We start from the raw sequence: 7,865 nt of genomic DNA, 5'->3' as shown, positions 1-7,865 counted from the left end.
TTTACTGAGATAAAATTGACAAATAAAATTTGTATATCTTTAAGGTGTACAATGTGATGAGTTGATGCACATGTACATTGTGCAATGATTACCACAATTAACCTAGTTAACATATTTATCACTTCACATAGTTAACCATTTATGTGTATAACTGTGTATGTGCATGAGTCTGTGTGTGTGTGTGTGTGTGTTTATTTGCATTTGGGGAGAAAATTTAAATCTACCCTCGAACATTTCAAATATCTACAACATTAATGATAATAATTACATTAATAATTATTATCAAAGTAATTATTATATAATGCAATTATAATATAATTATTATAGTCATCATAATGTACATTGGATCTAGAGAACTCATTCTTATGAATGAATATTTGTGACTTTTGATCAACGTTTCTCAAATTGTCCCTCTACTCTGACTCATCATAGTTACCCTAATACTGTTTCTGTGAGTTTGAAATTTTTAGAACTTCACATATATATGAGATGATACCAATTGTCTTTTGGTGTCTAGCTTGTTTTATTTAGTATAATTTTCTTTAAGCTTATGCATGTTGTCAGAAATTGTAAGATTTTGGTTTTTTAATGACTGAATAATATTCCATTACATACATATCCTATTATTGGCATTTAGGGTGTTCCTCAAAGGCACCTTTGTTAAAGGCTTAGTCCTTAGTTCACAGCATTATTGGGAAGTAGGGAAATGTTAAGAAGTGATGCTGGTGAAGGTTTCCTAGGTTCTTGAGAGTGTATCAAGGAAAGAGATTCTTTTTTTTTTCATTCTGGGCATTAGGTGAATGAGTTCACTTTGCCATGTGGTCCCTGCCATGATGTGCTGCTTCACCACAGGTCCAAAAGTAATGAGGCCAGTCATGCACTGAAACTTTCAAATGGTGAGCCCAAATAAACCATAAAACTTTCCTCTTCATAAATTTATTATTACTCTATTTTCAACAGTAATAGAAAGTTGACTAATACACCAAAAGAGAAAATTAACTAATGCATATGTATAATTTGTACACATACATGTGTATATGCTACATTTTCTTTGTACATTTATCCATTAGTGAACACTTAGGTAGTTCCCTTATCTTGACCACTCTGAATAATGCTACCATACATGAGACCATAAGTAATTATTAATCAGGTGTGAAAGTGAAAGGAAATAATTCTAAGAGAGCAAGAATTCCTCAAAAAGATAGTAGTGGCTGAGTTCTAAAAATTCATATAGGTGTATTGTACATACATAGCCGCCACTTAAGACTTCAGGGACTTATCCAGCCCTTTTGATATTCCATTCAATGCTTCTTACTTTGAGAAAGCAATTTTATTTCCTTTGGATATGTATATAGAAGTGGAGTTCCTGAATCATATGGTAGTTCTTTTCCTATCTTTTTGAGGAAACTACACATTATCTTTCACAATGGTTGTACCAGTGTATATTTCCACTGACAATGTATATGAGTTCATTTTCTCCACATGTTTACCAACAGTGGTTATCTTTTGACTTTTTTATATTAGCCACAGTAACTGTATGAAGTTATATCTCATTATGGTTTAATTTGCCGTTCCTTGGTGATTAAGAATGTTGAGCATTTTTCATATGCCTGCTGAACATTTGTATATTTTCAGAAATGTCATTCAGATACTTCTGCCACTTTTCAATCTAGTTACTTATTACTTTCTTTGTTTTTGGTATTGAGTTGAATAAATTCCTTATCTATTTTGGATAGTAACACTTTTTTGGATGTGTGATTTGAAAAATATATTCCTAATCCATAGTTTGGCTTTTCATTACATTAATTTTTATATATTTATTTAATGGAACTATGCAATATTAAGAATTGTCAATGCAAAAGCATGTTTATTGACATAAAAGGATATTAATAACATCATCAAATGAAAATAAATATTATATTTTTAAGAAGAACACAGGACAGACATTCAAAAGAATGAAAAGTGATTTTTTTTTCTTGATAATCAAATTACAGAGGCTGGGGGTTTAGCTCAGTGGTTCTGACTTCTGCTTCATAAGCACAAGGTCCCGAGTTCTATCCCCAGTACCCAAAACAAAAAAATTACAGGGAATTTTTGTATTTTTTCCTTATACTTTATATTATATAATGAATATATACTTTATTATTATGAAATGTTTAAAATATTTACTAGTTAGGTTCTTGGAGCATGAAAAGAATTACTTGAGGGGTCAAGGATGTAGCTCAGCAGTGCTTCACCTGCCTGGCAAGTGCAAGATCCCCAGTACTGGAAAAAAAAAATTACTTTAGTTGTTAGAAAGTAATTTTGCACAGGATCAAGACGGAACCAGGAGTCCCATCAGTCTTCCCATTGATCTAGGCCTCCACAACTATGATAGACAGCAGGCTTCAAAAGGCCAGTCATCAGCCTTAGCTTAAGAAAGCAGTATTCTCTCAGTTCCCTTGACATTTATATTACCAAAGAGAGATTATGACTGGTCTAAGACTGCGAGGACATGATGTAGATTGCTATCCAACAATATGCAGGCCAAATCTCCTTGGCGGTACAAGCCATCTGTATGCTTACTTTCAGTCAGTATGTCCAAGTGCTTAATTATTAATCAGGTGTGAAGGCGAAGGGAAATAATTCTAAGAGAGCAAGAATTCCTCAAAATGGTATCAGTGGCAGGGAGCCTGGCCGAGGCTGAGAGATGGTGTCCCAGCCGCCGCCTCCCCTGAAACCTTGGGAGACCCTCTGAATTTCGGGGGCCGGGCCCCACTTTCCAATCTGCTGCCTTGGGCCCTACTTTATTGACAAGAGCTGGACAACCCACACTTACCAGAGTGCCCCCACCTTTTCTTCCAAGGCCATCACAGCAGAGAGGAAGCAGCACTTTGAACACTTTCAGACTTTCTTATAGTTCATTTTCTTCTGGATATGGCACCTATGGAAATTCATTTTATGGAAACGATAGCCCTTGTAGTTATGGATATAATAGTTTGGGCTATAATTGCCTCCATGTAGATGATCTTCGACCTAGTAGATTTGTTCAGCAAGCTGAAGAAAGCAGCAGAGGTGCACTTCAGTCCTTTTAAAGTATTACACATGCATTTGCCTCTCTCAGTATGATGATGGATGTTACCTTTTCAGCTGTCTATAACAGTTTCGGGGCTGTATTGAATGTAGCGAATCACTTTTCCCGACTAAAAATACACTTCACAAAGGTTTTTTCAGCTTTTGCATTAGTAAGGACTATAAGATATCTTTATAGACGGTTACAAAGGATGATGGATTTAAGAAGAGTCTCTGAGAATGAGGACCAGTGGGCAGAAAGTGAAGGAACAGTAGCTTTCCTTGGTGCTGAGGACCAAGCAGTTAACTCAGCCAAATCTTGCCAATATTCTTGTTCTTTGCTGTTATCCTTGGTGGTCCTTATCACATCTGGAAACTGCTGTCTACCTACAGTGATGAAGTAACAGAAAACACCAAGTGGGCAAGTGGTGAGGATGACCACGTAGTTGCTAGAGGAGAATACGATTTTGCTGCAATGTCTGAAGAAATTTCATTCCATGCTGGTGATATGCTAAACGTAGCTCTCAAAAAACAACCACCCAAGGTTTGTGGTTGGCTTCTGGCTAGTGTTGATGGTCAAACAACAAGACTTATACCTGAAAATTATGTTCAGATTCTTGGTAAAAGGAGAGGTAGAAAAACAGTGGAAGCGAGTAAAATTTCCAAACAGCAACAGTCTTTTACCAGCCCAACACTAACTAAAGGAGACACAGCTGCTGAATCTTTGGATGAACAGGAAGCTGCTTTTGAATCTGTTTTTTGTTGAAACTAATAAGGTTCTGACTGTACCTGATTCTGCAGGGAAAAGTGGAGATAAACAAGATCTTTGATATCTTTCATGTTCGTGTGCAGTTGAACAATATTTTAGAACACTTAAAAAATTATTTCATACAAAGAATTTAATCTACAATTTAGTAAAAGCATTTGTTATTGGCTATTCCAGGTGTTTTGCTGCTAGAAATTATTAAAGTTATACATTAATATGTTGGCCTAGTGACCTGGTCACATTTGGCAATGTACTGGACCATGAAGACATTAGTTTCACCTAGCTTTTAAGATTATGGAGATTACTATAATTTTCATGGTATTTAAATCCCTTGGTATTGGAAGAGTAATATTTAATATTGATGAACTATATAGAATGCATGGTTTGCTAAAGAATGGATCATTAATGCTTCTAAAAGTTCTAGATTGACTTAAAACCTTCAGAAATTGACTGATAACAAAATTTATGGGAACAAGCAAAAAGGCAAAAGTTTTATAACCTTAAACTGAATAATAAAATTTTTCTGCTCTAAAAAAAAGACACCAGTGGCTGACTTCTAAAAATTCGTATAGGTGTGATGTACATATATAGCAGCTTCTTAAGATTTCATGGACTTTCATGGACTTCATGTCTAAAGGAATAGTACTGTCAAATTTTTTCTGATTATGTCTTTATGAACTCTTTCTATGTAAAGACTCATATCTTTCTTGAACTTGAAAAGTTCCTTTTAGCAGCATTACATCAATTATTCTTTTCTTACCTCCTTGAACCCTAGTCTGTCATCTGGAGCTTACAGTTTCTTCATTAATATTTTTAGTATGTAAAATAAGACAATTGTTTTGTGATTTTTCTTTAATAGTTATCCAATTCTGTAAAAATTGCAAACATCACTTTTATTAATACTTATATATGGTTCTATAAAGAAAATTAGTAAAAAAATCACTAAGAATTAAACATATTTATAAAAATTGAAATAATATGATCCTAATCACTACTGAGAAGTATAAATTTTTAAATACCAAAAGCCTGTAAATTCAGATGTTGAAGAAGAGAAAAATGCTGATTATTTGAATTGTTCTTTTCCCAAATATCTAAAACATTACTTATACCACTACTCTCAGTATAGCTTGTGAAACCCCAAAATTTTAATTTATTTGGTCTAAAATAATCTGGGAGAGATTGTACTGTTGAACTAAAAATTCCATTTTCTTCTTATGTAATAAGAAATTCAGTTCTTTTTTTTTATCTGATTTAACATTTGGCTCCAGGTTTTCATTTTTATTTCATTCTAATAATATTCTTATTTTTTGATAGATTTTACCAGATGATAAACTATCCATATTCCTTATGTCATACTCATTTGAGTTGCTCAGAAGGACTACAGGATGGAGTTTCTGCCTTTATTTTAGGTGTTCTTTTGAACTGTTAACAGACCAGAATCAGGACCAAATTTTGTATGAAAGTCCTTTTCCTTTAGATAATTTGCTGGAAAATGTGCAGTATCTGACTTTTGGTTGGGATGCACTATTATCCATACTAAAATAAGAAATTGGTATAGATATCTGTAGTCTTTTTGGACAGTGACCTATCCCGAGTTCTTCTAAGTCATTTTCATTTATAATTCATTCATAGTCAGAAATGCCAATGATGCATTGCATGCAATGTTTTACATGGAGGTAGCTATGTCAAATTTTCTTTTATGCTCTTTTAACTGCAACTAATGTGATTAATTAATCATTTTCTCATTAAGTCCTCTCAATTCATTTGAAGGGTAAGAGATGGGTTCTGAAATAAACACAAACTTTTGTTCAGATTCTTTATACAGGAAATCCTATTAAATAATGTGTAGATCATCTTCTCTTAATCTTTCTGGGAAATATATCACAATTCTAGTCTTACATTTGATTCAGTTTCTTTAGGACATTTGAAGAAGCAGGAGAAAAAATTCCAACACTACTTTATTCTTTTCTTCTTAGGTGTATCTCATATTCCATAAAATCAGAAACTATACACAATATAATCAATGACTTGAAACTGGTTACTCTGCAGTTTCTGTGTTGCCCACCTAGCAGGGCACACTATCTTTTTTTCCTCTTCAACTGAAGTTTAATTGTTGTTCCACCATGTTTACTGCCATCTGTTAGGATGCTTAGTTTAACCTGAGGTTGTGTTTAGATACCAGTTAGCTTATCTATATCATGTGAGGGTTCCTGAACAGAACAGTTAATTAAAGGCATATTGTTCAGCTGAAGATAAAACAGTCTATAAAGTTGGCTCACATCTTCTACTTTTATGAAAGACTTTTTTGAGTCTTTCTGTTCTTGTTTTTTGTGTTCCAATACCAACACTTTTCTTTATGTTTCTTACAAAAGTACTTGACTTCTTGAGTAAATACAGTTCTTTTTTTCTTTTGTTCAATTTATTATCTAATGTCATCTATATGAAGAATTTTTACTCATGATAGGGTATTTGATAATATACTATTTGAAAGAATAAAATCATAATTCTTCACAGCTTTTTCAACTAATAATTTTCATCTGCTTAAACACCCCTTTAAAAACACTGTATCTGGAGACTTAAATGAACTTTTATAATGACTAAGAACAGGTGAAGTGGTTTCTGCCATATATACAGATTCTGGATTTGGTACAGAAGAAATTCAACCCAGGGTTTGTGCAAATTTAGTTTCCTTTTTACTTGAAATAAGATAACTGATATATTTGCTGAGAAAATTTTTCAATTTGCTCTCCCAGATCTTTTATGTTCTTTTCAGTTTTTTAGATAAGGTGACAGAAGTAAGTCAAAATAAAATACTTTTCCTCAAAATAACTTATATTTGAATTTTTTTCTAGTCCATTATCCATTTTCAGAGATTTCAAAGATGATCTGTTCTTTTCATTTTTTGACTTGGATTCCACCCTAGAAATGCCCTTTTGCTGTACTTCTTGTAGCTCTAGAGTTCATGGCAGCCAACCAACACCTACCTTCTGGGTCCCCACAGGGTGCCTTGCCTGATGGCCACCAGAACAAGTCTTCTCTGGGCAACATACAGGACAGTCATCTTGCCCCTTCCTTTGCCCATGGCCTTCATATAGTAGCTGTGTCATGACTGCAGGCCTAGTTTCTGGGACTGGATCCAGCTCCCAGATGGGAAAAAGAAGATGATAAAGCATAGACAGACGGGTGGGGTGTGGGCTTGAATATCTTTTATGCTTTCCATTTCTATACAGTGGACCCTCAAGTTACAACTGGCCTGATGTACAAACAACTTGGGTTAATTAGGTTAATGGAAGATTCATCTACCTGTTGATATCTATAGCATGTACCCAATCCAGCATGTTAACATCCAGATCTCAGCTGTTACTACTTAGTTACAACCAGCCCCCAGGAACCAATCAAGTTTGTAAGTCAAGGGTTCTGTATTTTTGTATTTATTCTAAGAGATTTATTTAACCTTATCTTCCATGCCACTAGTTTACTTTTTGGCCATCTTCATTCTGTGAATCATCCTGTTTGAAATTTTTATTCAGTAAGAGCTTCAAACTATATTCCAAGAACATTTTCTTTTCCTCTTGGCTATTCTTTTTTTTTTTTCTTTTTTGCTTAAATTATTTTATTGATACATTTTAGGTATACAATACATTTACATTTATCATTAGGTGCTTGTACCTGTACATGATGTATCTTGGTTCTTAATTTTTCCCCATTACCTGTGCGCCCTTCCCTATTTACATAGACTTTGTTTCCATTTTTTTTTCTTTTTTCATTATTTTTCCTTTCCCTTTTTTCCTTTCCCCTTTCCCTCCCACTTCCTCTACCCTTTTGGACCTTTTCTTCCTATTTCATATTATCAATTATTCATTTTAATCATTTTAATCCTTATTTACACTTTCAGTTCTCTTGGCTATTCTTCTTTGTAAAAGTCTGTTCTAGTTTTATGGATGCAGGTTTGTCAATTTTCTCTGAAATTAATTTAGAGTGACTTAAAGTATCTCTTCTGGTGTATCACTGTTTTCTCCAGATTAGGGATCTGTGTATATCTATCATG

General features: G+C 33.8%; 2 pseudogenes; one reads left to right on the top strand and one right to left on the bottom strand.

The window, feature by feature from the left end:
• The first annotated feature begins 2,689 nt into the window (after nt 1-2,689).
• On the top strand, nt 2,690-3,982 carry LOC101713716 (peroxisomal membrane protein PEX13 pseudogene; annotated as a pseudogene).
• Nucleotides 3,983-4,808: 826 nt separating this feature from the next.
• Nucleotides 4,809-7,111, bottom strand: LOC101704590 (protein DBF4 homolog A pseudogene; annotated as a pseudogene).
• Between the last annotated feature and the right edge of the window lie 754 nt (nt 7,112-7,865).

Source organism: Heterocephalus glaber, unplaced genomic scaffold (genome assembly GCF_053883595.1).
Source record: "Heterocephalus glaber isolate CG9 unplaced genomic scaffold, H.glaber_assembly_v1.0 deba00001504, whole genome shotgun sequence".
In the NCBI taxonomy this organism is placed as follows: domain Eukaryota; kingdom Metazoa; phylum Chordata; class Mammalia; order Rodentia; family Bathyergidae; genus Heterocephalus; species Heterocephalus glaber.
Note: the sequence above shows the minus strand (reverse complement) of the source record. Positions and strands in the feature narration are given on the sequence as shown.